We start from the raw sequence: 13,411 nt of genomic DNA on the forward strand, positions 1-13,411 counted from the left end.
TAAGGGTAGAAAGCAGGATGAGCAAGGTACAGATAGCCCTAGTGGGGGTGGGGTGGGGGGAAGGGATCGAAATAGGCTAAAAGGTAGAGATAAAACAATGAATGGAAATACATTTAAAAATAATGGAAATAGGTGGCAAAAGAAAAATATATAGAAATTATTGGAAAAGGGGGGATCAGAAAGGGGGTGGGGATGGAGGAGAGAGTTCATGATCTAAAGTTGTTGAACTCAATATTCAGTCCGGAAGGCTGTAAAGTACCTAGTCGGAAGATGAGGTGCTGTTCCTCCAGTTTGCGTTGAGATTCACTGGAACTGGCCAGTGATGGACATGTGGGCATGAGAGCAGGGTGGTGTGTCAAAATGGCAAGCGACAGGGAGGTCTGGGTAATGCTTGCGGACAGACCGAAGGTGTTCCGCAAAGCGGTCACCCAGTCTGCGTTTGGTTTCTCCAATGTACAGGAAACCGCATTGGGAGCAGCAAATGCAGTAGACTAAATTGAGGGAAGTGCAAGTGAAATGCTGCTTCACTTGAAAGGAGTGTTTGAGCCCTTGGACGGTGAGGAGAGGGGAAGTAAAGGGGCAGGTGTTGCTCCTTCTGCGGTTGCATGGGAAGGTGCCGTGGGAGAGGGTTGAGGAGTAGGGGATGATGGAAGAGTGGACCAGGGTGTCCCGGAGGGAACAATCCCTGTGGAATGCTGTGGTGGGGGGGTGGGGGGGGGGGGGGGAGGTGAAGGAAAGATGTGTTTGGTGGTGGCATCATGCTGGAGTTGGTGGAAATGGCGGATGATGATCCTTTGAATGCGGAGACTGGTGGGTCAATAAGTGAGGACAAGAGGGACCCTATCATGGTTCTGGGAGGTAGAGGAAGGTGTAAGGGCAGATGCACGGGAGATAGGCCGGACACGGTTGAGGGCCCTGTCAACCACCATGGGTGGAAAACCTCGGTTAAGGAAGAAGGAGGACATGTCAGAGAAACTGTTTTTGAAAGTGGCATCATCAGAACAGATGCGACGGAGGCGAAGGAACTGAGAGAATGGGATGGAGTCCTTACAGGAAGCGGGGTGTGAGGAGCTGTAGTCAAGGTAGCTATGGGAGTCAGTAGGCTTGTAATGAATAATGGTGGACAGTCTATCACCAGAAATTGAGACAGAGAGGTCAAGGAAGGGAAGGGAAGTGTCAGAAATGAACCATGTGAAAATGATGGAGGGGTGGAAATTGGAAGCAAAATTAATAAATTTTAGGCTAGACTAAGTTTCCTTCTCTGAAAGAGATTTCTGAATCAGTTGAGCTATCATAATAATCTGAAAGCTTCAAGATTGAACTGGCATTAAACTATTACTATTAACAAATATTTGCCTGACCCAGCGGCAAAGTGCACAAAACTTGAAGGTCACAGAAACTTAGAAAATACGGATTTATCCACAAGGTCTGGCGTCCAAATAACAAAAGAACCAAAATTAACTCTCCTAAGGAGCAATATATATTATACTTCTCAAATCACAGAACACCCCGCAGCTCCACTGATGCCCACTACAGTTGTTTGGCAACTTCATGTTTACAGCTGGAAATATCATTAGGTTGATAATAAACAATTAGGCTGATATAGAATAGATGATCTTGCAATTAGTGAGATTAAATATTGCACAGCAATCAATAAATTCATCTTTCAAAAGACTTCTTACAGTTTATGTGCCTGCATGTATGTACAAATTTTATTTTTACTGTACTCCCTTATATAATGCATTGTAGTATAAGTTGCATATAATATAAATTGCAGTGATGGTTTGAAATTTGGCATTCTTGCATTTGTCCTGATGCGTGCAAGACAAAAAGCTTCGGCAACATGTCCCCCTTTTCAGCAATATATAACGTATTAGTAATGTTCTATGGCCCTCATGCTCATTTGAAACAGAAACATAGAAAGCTCAAATATGAAACGTAGAATGGATGGTGTGCAGAATAACTTGCAGAATTTAAAATTAACAGCATCTGATGTATTTAGGAACGTTTTTAATGTGGGAAGAAAAACCATACAACATTACAATAGCATGTAAAATCGGGATCTGAAAGTCTACAAAGGAATGCTGTAAATGTACAGGCAATCTGAATGAATTACTGGTAAATATGTTTGCCACATATTTATGAGGGATGGTGGCATTCATTTTGCTTCTAATTTGTTTTGCCTTAATTACTTATTTATGCCCAGAGCATGTGATGCCACAATCAAAGAGAAGCCTGTTTTACAAGCGTTTAAAGGAAAATAATTTTAATTACTAAGAATGAGTACATTTTTTAAAATGACAAAGTAGATAACAAAATATAAATGAAGAATGCATCTGTGTATGTTTGATAGCCTTCCATTATTTACATGTTGAAAAGAGGTAAGCAGCTATCATGCATGGTGTACGTTTCATCAGAATGTCAGTGTCCACAGTTACTTCCGTAGGTAGTGCTGAAATAGGGCTTTTCAATGTTAAAGATGCCCTGCTGTGTGTCTTGCCTGTGCAACACAACAGCTGCTATTTTATTGTGACAACATATCATTTGAAATTATTGAATTAAATTTTACAATTTCTGACAAATATTTCTTATTTAAGTCGAATATCTTTATTCCGCCTTTGTGCAAAGTTCTAACTACATGCTCGGGTGCAGTCATATTACAAATAATCACCCCAAATGGGAGAAAAATAACTGAATTACCTATGGTGTTGACTATGTTGATAAACAGTTATCTGTGCGCAAAGGATAGTGGTCTCCCTGGAACAATTAACTTCTAATGCAATTGTCCTGCACAGATGGTCTGTTCGTAGCTGACTCTATATTGTGCTCTCTGATTATTTCTTTAATGTGACACTGGAGTGCAGACAAATTCAAGGGGACATTAGATGATCATTTGTATAGTGCAAGGGTACGGGGAAAAGGCAGGGCAATGGCACCAGGTCATAATGGTCATTTGGAGAGCTAGTGCAGACACGATGGGCCGAATGACCTCCTTCTGTGCCGTTAAAATTCTGTGATTCTGAGGAATATCTGTGTCTAATATTTTACATGGTGATGATCTTCTGACATAAGACCATTTACTGTGTTTGGAATTATGGGCAGGATTTTTAGGATGGCGGGTATCCTATCCTGCCACCTGAACAGCCAATGGGGAACACATACCCTGGCCCTGCAGCTATCTAATGCTCCAATGAGCGTTAATTGGCTGGAGGTGGGACTTCCGCCCCTCACTCAGGAAGAAGAGCATTAAAGAACTGCAAGCCTACCTGATTGGCTGATAGCTCTCTAGTCCCAACAAAGCTAGAAACTGCAGTGGACAGGATTGGGACTACAAGCAGCCCTCAGCGTCTAAGTCCCAGGAGTCCAGCGCCGGGTAAATGAAGTGTGGGGGCTCAAGGTGGGGAAGGGAGGTGAAGCCTGAGGGGGTGGGCAGAGATGAGTGTGGGGCGCTGATGGAGAGGCTGAGAGGTGTTGGTGGAGAGGTTGAGGGGTGGGGGAGGCCTCGGGGAGGGAGCACCCGCAGGGGCCAGGCCTTGTGGTGGGGGTGGGGGGGGGGGGGTGCAAAGTTGAATGGAGGCTGTTACTGGAGGCACATGCCCCCTCACCCATCCCTCGCAGCCCAGGCCTGAGCAGAGTCACTTTCTGGGCATCCCCCCAACTCCTGAAGTCCTCCGCCAGCCTGAAATTGAGTTGGGGAGGGAAATGGCCCTTGAGTGATCATTATTTAGCCACTCAAGGGCCTCAACTGGGGCAAGGGGGTATGCCTCGGCCTTGCCATTCCACTGTAAAATTGTGGAGAGGTCACACCCACATTCCCCCGCCACACCAACACTACCTGCAAACCTGTCAGCAGAGAACATAAAATTCTGCCCTACATTTCAGCCTTTTGTGTGGAACTTCCATTGCAATGGGTGCTGACCATATATTGCATTACACTTCAACTATGCACTAGACAGCTCCCTTTACCGTGACTGGTTGACATGTATAGCCACTTAGCAGTAGTAAACTTCACCAAACAGGAACCTTCAAGTCTCAAGTAATTTCCTAGATCAAGATAAGGATAATATCACTTACAAAATACAATCAACTCAAATATTTATACAAAGCAGTCTGGCTTGAAGGTAATCATTTTTTTGTTGATAAGATTGTTCTTTACTTGTTCCAGTAAAGCTGGCAACTTGACAGTTATATACAGCTTGCCCTTCTTAAATTGCTCCCGCTTAAAATCTATCAGAAAAACACTATTTTCAAATCAAATAGCCCTTTAGCCTCATTACGAAATAGCATTTCTGTGATTGATGGATAAATGATTAAAAAATTGAGTATTTTCACCTACCGCAAAAAACCTCATTCCTAGCATGGAGTTTAGTGTGGACCCTTTACCTTTTTGCACATTGCAGAAAAAGAAATTTGTTGGAAAAGAAGTTTTGGTTGACTACCAAAAGAACATGCGTCTGCCACCGCGGGTAAAAAGCACAAAATCATTCAACACTTGGCTCTCGATATAAATCCCATTCCGACAATACGCCATAATGAATTTTTTTTTGGTGTTGTTGCTTACAAGTGTTACCGAATTGTCCACCTGTCAAATTCACATGAAAGCAATGGGACACTACTTGCTGCCATAAATGTGGAGATAGGCTTCCCCCAATAACTGTACTTACTTACACGCACTCCACCACTCAAAAAGCTTTCTCTCTCCGTCTCTCTGTCTGTCCCTCTCTTTGCCCACTCTGGCCGAAGTGATTTTTTAAAAAATGTTTTCAAAATGCATACTGGCAGACTTTTAAGAAGGCTAGGGCCTTGTATCACACGGAGGAAGCCACACTGAGTCGTCAGGGACTCCCTGAGTAATCACAGAAAGAGAGGCAGGAGGGGACAATGCACTTTCTTGATAAATGCCATTCCTAAGCACCTCACGCCATCACCCCTGGAGCCTCGAACAATGTCGCTTTGATACCGACACAAACTCCCCCTTGGTCAGTGAAGGTTTTTCTCAGTACTAGGGTTAGCTCAATACAAGACAACTCTTACAAAAGAGCTTGCATTCACATTCAACCTACTGTACTCGAGTTCTCACATCCTTCCCCCTATAGTTACAATTATGATTAGGACTTTTTAATATAAATTATTTCAAATCAAATCAGCATGGACAAGAATACAAAGTTTCCCATTTCTTCTTGGTGATGTTTGTCAGACCAATTCCTATATCTTTTGCACCTTTCTTTCCCAAACTATAAACCTCAGCAAAAAAAAAAGAGTACTCCTTGATCTGAGTTGATTAATGTGTGAATTAAGTCCACCTCATTTCATCTGACGATGCAATAGTTCTTTCAACCCTTTCGCCACTTCCGTGCAATTATTTGCCCTCCTGTCTGAAGCTCAATGTATGAAGCCTCCTCTACCCCGAAGTTGTACTAATTTTTTGTTGCTCAGGACAGACACTTGCCAGAAGTATTCTTTGGGATGCTTGTTGTCATCTCTCTGCCTGAATAAAGAGCCTGTAACTCGCTGCTAGAACTGGACGATCCTGCCAAACTCATGCCAGGAACCAGGAAGTCTTGCACTCGTCCTATTTTTTTTTGCCGATTATTAACGATATAACAGGACCACACAAAATGTCTCAAAGCTCGTCAAGCACAGCACTGTTAAAAACAGAGCAGCATCAAAAAAAAATCATAACTTCTCATTTTTGTCTTTAGTTAGGGTTCAACACAAGGATAGCACATTGCCAAAAAGAGCAGATAGCCTCACCTTCACATTAAGAGGCTGAAACCACGACTGAACTGAACTTGCTCAAGACCAGTTTGATTAAAGGGTAGGAATATTTGAGCAGGTGGGTTTTTTTACCATTCTATTTTCTAAGAAATTCTAATTTTCGGAGCTACTGGGTCAATATATGGGGTGACTAAGAGAGGTCAGCAGGGAGGGTGCGGATCTTGAACTACATGACCCCAAGAAATCATGGCATAAGCTTGAGTAACCTGCATCCCATTGGAAGGGTAGCTGCTCGGGCGATATACTGGAGGAGGCCAGCATCTGGAGAACACAAAGCAATCCCTTTAGAAGAGGTGAATAAGGTCCAAAAAAGCAGATAAAAAGAGAAAGGAAGAGCCTTCTGAAAAATAGGTCAGCTGCCTGATATCTGGTCACCCATCTGGTAAAGTTAGATCTGATACAACATCGGTATGAGTTTGTATCTGCTTCTATACTTATTTCATATCATAGTGGTTCCACCAGTTCGTGCCTTGTGCCAGCCAGCAGCAACCTCAAAGTAAACTTACCAGTTGGTGAAGGTCAAGAGTCCAGAAACATCAGTTTTTACTGTCCCTTCCCAGTCAACAGAAGCATTATTATAGTGCTAAATTTACATTTAATCCTTGACAAACATGTTAGACTTCGGTTTAGCACTCTAATGGTTCTCCTACCTGGCCTATGAGGATTCCATATGCTAAAATATAATTTGTATACTAAAAAAAAGTAAAAATAATATGTATGAATTAAGGGAAGCATTGGTTACGTCTACATATCAAAATTAATTTAAAAAGTGAAAGAGGATGAGTTATAAGCTCTGCTTCACACCAATCCATCCTCCACTCATACACCCACTTGTGCTCCACTCCAAGGCTAAGCTTTGTTTACATCTTAGAAATTATTTTTACTTTGCCAATCAACTTACATCCAACATTGAGCTGATGGCACTTTATAAGTTACAGCCTGCCGCCCACGGGCAGAATATTACGGCAGCAGGATTTTACGTTCCCGCCAAAGTCAATGGAGTTTAGAATGGCTCACCGCATTTTACTGCCCTGTCCCAGCCCCAGTGGGGCCGTAAAATTCCGGTTGTTGTCTTGTTACTGACCTCCGTGTGGACCCGGCATCCCTGCCTCTGACCTGCCACACAACCTAATCACCTCTTCAGCCCACGGTACTGGCGCAGCAGATCTGCCAGTGCATTATAAAATGTGATTTTTAAAAAATTCATTCATGGGATGTGGGATTCGCTGGCTGGGACAGCATTTATTGCCCATCCCTGGTTACCCTTGAGAAGGTGATGATAAACTGCATTCCTCAATTGCTGCAGTCCATATGGTGTAGGTACACCCACAGTGCTGTTAGGAAGGGAGTTCCAGGATTTTAACCCAGTGACAGCGAAGGAACGGCGATATATTTCCAAGTCAGGATGGTGAGTGACTTGCAGGGAACTTCTAAGTGGTGGTGTTCCCATCTATCTGCTGCCTTTGCCCTTCTAGATGGTAGTGGGATTATTCCAGGCAGGGTTTAGATTTCAATTGGAAACTTTGTTCACACAATTCGAGATTTGAAGTCCTCAGTGAGATGATTGCTTAGCAACCACTCCCAGGTATCTATTATCCTGGCTATTTATTTTGTTAAACTCTATAGAGTGTAATTAGACAGTAATTAAAATCCAATTATCCCAATCAGTGAAATTAGTATTGTGTAGATTTAATACTGTTAGAAGAACTCAAGTCACTGAATGGCCAGGGCCCATTGCTGCACCTAATAATGCAGTTCATCTAAACCATAATTTTAGCAGTTTTTTCAGTTCATTATTTTTTTCAGTGCTCTCTTGGAAAACATAACATTCAATTTTTGATATATGGTGGCAAAGGCAGCCAGATATTCTCCTTCGCTACACAGCCACATACAGAAGGATGGCGGTTAAATATTGCTAGCTATAATGTGTGTAAAAATGAAAGGGAAAGCTGTTAATCAGAAATACCATAGTGGCAGTAGCAAGAAAGGAGATGACTAACAAAAGAAACAGAATCCATATGGATCAAGATAAACCACAGGGAGGGGCTGGTAGTAGTCTTATGAATGTAGAATTAGGAGTGTACGTCAAATGTAGGCAAATATAGCAGAGTGGTGAGAATGGGTACTTACTACCACTTGGGAGTGGTTAAAACAGACAGAATCGTCACATTTAAGGCAAGGCTTGATGAGTATTCGAGGGAGAATAGAACAGTGAAGAAAGAAAATTCTGCATATATTGGAAGTGAAGCAGAGCTAAATTTCTGATCAACGTGGACCCGGAACCCAAGTACCTTACACACCAAAAATAATTTTCCACTGAACTGTCGGTATGTCTCTTTTTCTGGTTAGGTAAATTAGAAACTTCCTATTGCCTAACAATACAAAGATCCTTTCGATATGGTTCTCATTCCTAGGAGAGTCGAAAACCCAGAGGAAGCTGGAAGTTACCTAAAAGAATAGCCAATGCTATAGCCACAAGCTTAAGAGTAGCAAATCTGAACAGCAAAAGCAAAGTGAAAGTAACAGAACAAGTTAAAGAAACAAATAGGAAAATGATGCATCAGCAACAGGCAGATTAATGTTACAAAACAAGACTGCAAAACAGAAACACAGCAGTAGAAATGAAAACAAGAGTTTCATTTCAACAAGCCAAAGAAGGACCAGATTACAGTAATTAACGGCACAAGTGAAAATGAATACTTGAGGTAGCAAATCATAGTAACATACCCCTGAACAGACCATTACTGCAGCAAGGTAACCCCTCTGAACAGACCATTACTGCAGCAATGTAACCCTCTGAACAGACCATTACCGCAGCAATGTAAACCCTCTGAACAAACCATTACTGCAGCAATGTAAACCCTCTGAACAAACCATTACTGCAGCAATGTAAACCCTCTGAACAAACCATTACTGCAGCAAAGTAAACCCGCTGAACAAACCATTACTGCAGCAATGTAAACCCTCTGAACAGACCATTACTGCAGTAATGTAAACCCTCTGAACAAACCATTACTGCAGCAATGTAAACCCTCTGAACAAACCATTACTGCAGCAATGTAAACCTTCTGAACAAACCATTACTGCAGCAATGTAAACCCTCTGAACAGACCATTACTGCAGCAATGTAAACCCTCTGAACAAACCATTACTGCAGCAATGTAAACCTTCTGAACAAACCATTACTGCAGCAATGTAAACCCTCTGAACAGACCATTACTGCAGCAATGTAACCCTCTGAACATACCATTACTGTAGCAATGTAAACCCTCTGAACATACCATTACTGCAGCAATGTAACCCTCTGAACAGACCATTACTGCAGCAATGTAACCCTCTGAACAGACCATTACTGCAACAATGTAACCCCTCTGAACAGACCATTACAGCAGCAATGTAAACACTCTGAACAGACCATTAGAGCAGCAATGTAAACCCTCTGAACAGGCCATTACTGCAGCAGTGTAACACTCTGAACAGACCATTACTGCAGCAATGTAAACACTCTGAACAGACCATTAGAGCAGCAATGTAAACCCTCTGAACAGGCCATTACTGCAGCAATGTAACTCTCTGGAGACCATTACTGCAGCAATGTAACCCTCTGAACAGACCATTACTGCAGCAATGTAACCCTCTGAACAGACCATTACTGCAGCAATGTAACCCTCTGAACAGACCATTACTGCAACAATGTAACCCCTCTGAACAGACCATTACAGCAGCAATGTAAACCCTCTGTACAGACCATTACTGCAGCAGTGTAACACTCTGAACAGACCATTACTGCAGCAATGTAAACACTCTGAACAGACCATTAGAGCAGCAATGTAAACCCTCTGAACAGACCATTACTGCAGCAATGTAACCCTCTGAACAGACCATTACCGCAACAATGTAGCTCTCTGGAGACCATTACTGCAGCAATGTAACCCTCTGAACAGACCATTACAGCAGCAACGTAAACCGTCTGAAAAGACCATTACAGCAGCAACGTAAACCGTCTGAAAAGACCATTACCGCAGCAATGTAAACCCTCTGAACAGACCATTACTGCAGCAATGTGACCCTCTGAACAGACCATTACTGCAGCAATGTAAACCCTCTGAACACACCATTACTGCAGCAATGTAACCCTCTGAACAGACCATTACTGCAGCAACGTAAACCCCCTGAACAGACCATTACTGCAGCAATGTAAACCCCCTGAACAGACCATTACTGCAGCAATGTAAACCCTCTGAACAGACCATTACTGCAGCAATGTAAACCCTCTGAACAGACCATTACTGCATCAATGTAAACCCTCTGAACAGACCATTACTGCAGCAATGTAACCCCCTGAACAGACAATTACTGCAGCAATGTAAACCCTCTGAACAGACAATTACTGCAGCAATGTAAACCCTCTGAACACACCATTACTGCATCAATGTAAACCCTCTGAACAGACCATTACTGCAGCAATGTAAACTCCCTGAACAGACCATTACTGCAGCAATGTAAACACTCTGAACAGACAATTACTGCAGCAACGTAAACCCTCTGAAAAGACCACTACTGCAGCAATGTAAACCCTCTGAACAGACCATTACTGCAGCAATGTAAACCCTCTGAACAGACCATTACTGCAGCAATGTAAACCCTCTGAACAGACCATTACTGCAGCAATGTGACCCTCTGAACAGACCATTACTGCAGCAATGTGACCCTCTGAACAGACCATCACTGCAGCAATGTAACCCTCTGAACAGACCATTACTGCAGCAATGTAACTCTCTGAACAGACCATTACTGCAGCAATGTAACCCCCTGAACAGACCATTACTGCAGCAATGTAACCCTCTGAACAGACCATTACCGCAACAATGTAAACCCTCTGAACAGACCATTACTGCAGCAATGTAAACCCTCTGAACACACCATTACTGCAGCAATGTAACCCTCTGAACAGACCATTACTGCAGCAATGTAACCCTCTGAACAGACCATTACTGCAGCAATGTAACCCTCTGGACAGACCATTACTGCAGCAATGTAAACACTCTGAACAGACCATCACTGCAGCAACGTGACCCTCTGAAAAGACCATTACTGCAGCAATGTTCCCCTCTGAACTGACCATTACTGCAGCAATGTAAACCCTCTGAACAGACCATTACTGCAGCAATGTAAACCCTCTGAACAGACCATTACTGCCACAATGTACCTGCCTAAATAGACCATTACCGCAGCAAGTAACCCACATCATCAGCATCCTTCCATCTATGTAAGATAATGGCCATGCACCAAATTATTCCCATTGGGGATGGGCTAGCTTCATATGGTGCCCTTTTGCTGATGGGTGAAGAGATCAATCACTAAGATTCTGCCACAAGTGCCGCATATGAAATGATTGTTAGGTGGCCTTGTGGCTTGTTGTTTTTAGTATCAGCGCTTGAACTCAGATTGCTGCTGTAACCGCTGATCGTCATGGTGATGTTGCTGGCCCACAGGTGATGTTGTCATTTTCCTGTCGTCAGCTATTGTCACCCAGGTGTGATCGATGTCTAGGGACTTCATGTCACACTTGCAAGCATACTTGGAGTGGAACTTTGGGCATCCTACTGGTCGTTTGACTCTGGCTATCTCACCATACAAAAAATCCTTAGATATGTGACTATTTGCTTCCAATGAACGTGCCCGAGGTTGATATGTGCCAACATATTTGGCAGCTTTGCTTTTGCGAGGATTGCTACATTTGTGATTTTGTTCTTCCATGAGATTCCCAGAATGTGGTTTAAACAGCGAGGGTGAAAGTAACCTACATACACTTTGCAATGTAATCCAGCCCTGCATATATCTGATGCTAAAAATAACAGGGAAACAAGCTTTTGCGAAAAGACAAATGTTCAACCACAATAAACAGTTTGTTTACAATTACTGAATAGAGCATGCTAATGTGACTAACACATTTTAGCAACTTTACCTGCACTTTTATGTGAAAATATTTTCAAAATTCACTAGAAGAAATAAAGAATACAACTAGCTGAGAACTTATTTTTTCAAAGGTTTTTATTTTCTTGAGGTTGGATCTAAAATTGGCTCAGCGACAAGAAACAACGGGTAATGGTTGATGGATGTTTTTGCAATTGGAAAGCGGTTTCCAGTGGTGTTCCCCAGGGCTCAGTGTTGCCGCCCTTGCTGTTTGTTGTCTATATTAATGATTTGCACTTAAAGGTGGCTGGCATGATTGGGAAATATGCAGATGACACAAAAATTGGCCATGTAGCTGATAGTGAAAAGGATAGCTGTTGTCTCCAGAAGGTTATCAATGGTTTGGTTGAGTAAGCAGAAGAGTGGCAAATGGAATTCAATCCAGAGAAGTGTGAGGTAATGCATTTGGGGAGGGCAAACAAAGCTCGGGAATACACAATAAATGGGAGGATATTGGGATGGGTAGAGGAAGTGAGGGACCTTGGAGTGTATGTCCACAGGTCCCTGAAGGTGACATGACAGGTGGATAAGGTGGTAAAGAAAGCATATGGAATGCTTTCCTTTATTGGGTGAGGTATAGAATACAAAAGCTGGGATGTAATGATGGAACTGTATAAAATGCTGGTTAAGCCACAGCTGGAATTTTGTGTACAGTTCTGGTCACCACGGGCAGAATTTTGCCCTTGGTGGGCGGGTGGGCCCCACCGGCTCGGCAGCGGGCGGGCAGCCGATTGCCGCCGCCGAAGCAGGCCCCGCCGCCATTTTAAATAGGCGGGCCAATTAAGGCATGCCCAGCGGGCCACCCAACGGGAAGCGCTATGTGCTTCCTGTGTGGGGGGGGGTAGGGATTCCCCAACTGTCAAAGTGAACTCTTTCGTGTATGCGTGCGATAGAGCGCACATCTCCCTGAGACTAAGTGCTGTCTCAGGGAGATCACTGACAGTGCTTCAAAGTTTAAAAATAGAATAGTAAAAAAATTATTAACATGTCCCCCTCATGTGACAATGTCACACGAGATGGGACGTGTTAATAAATATGACTTAAACTTTATTAAACTTTTTAAGAACAGACATGAAACCTCATCCCGCTGGTGGTTGAGGTTTCATGTTTTATCAGAAGCCCACTGGGGCTCCTGGCCTGCCCGCCAGCCTTAAGGTTGGACGGGCAGGTCCTTTAATTGTCTTAATTATCATGTCAATGGTCTCAATTGGCCTTTGACAGGTCGGCGGGCACCTTCCTGAATATTTAAATGGGGCGGGATGACGTCGGGGGTTCCGCCCGACATCATCCCGCGTCATTTTTCCATCGGCGAATGGGCCCCACCCCCAATTCGCCGACGGAAAAATTCTGGCCCACATTACAGGGAGGACATAATTGCTCTGGAGAGAGTACAGAGGAGATTTACAAGAATGTTGCCAGGGCTTGAAAATTGCAGCTATGAGGAAAGACTGCATAGGCTCGGGTTGTTTTCTGTGGAACTTAGGAGGCTGAGGGGCGACCTGATTGAGGTGTACAGGATTATGAGGGGCCTACATAGAGTAGACAGGGATGCCCTGTTTCCCCTAGCGGAGAGGTCAATTACCAGGGAGCACAGATTTAAAGTGATTGGTAGAAGGATTAGAGGGGACTTGAGGAAAAGCTTCTTCATCCAGAGGTT

General features: G+C 43.3%; 1 protein-coding gene across 7 annotated transcripts in view; it reads right to left on the reverse strand.

Moving 5' to 3' along the window:
- slc6a9 (solute carrier family 6 member 9) overlaps positions 1–13,411 on the reverse strand; it is a 235,565-nt gene that overhangs the window by 109,248 nt on the left and 112,906 nt on the right. The gene's annotated exons all lie outside the window — the stretch shown is intronic.

The sequence above is a fragment of the Cetorhinus maximus genome, chromosome 17 (assembly GCF_964194155.1).
Source record: "Cetorhinus maximus chromosome 17, sCetMax3.hap1.1, whole genome shotgun sequence".
NCBI lineage: Eukaryota > Metazoa > Chordata > Chondrichthyes > Lamniformes > Cetorhinidae > Cetorhinus > Cetorhinus maximus.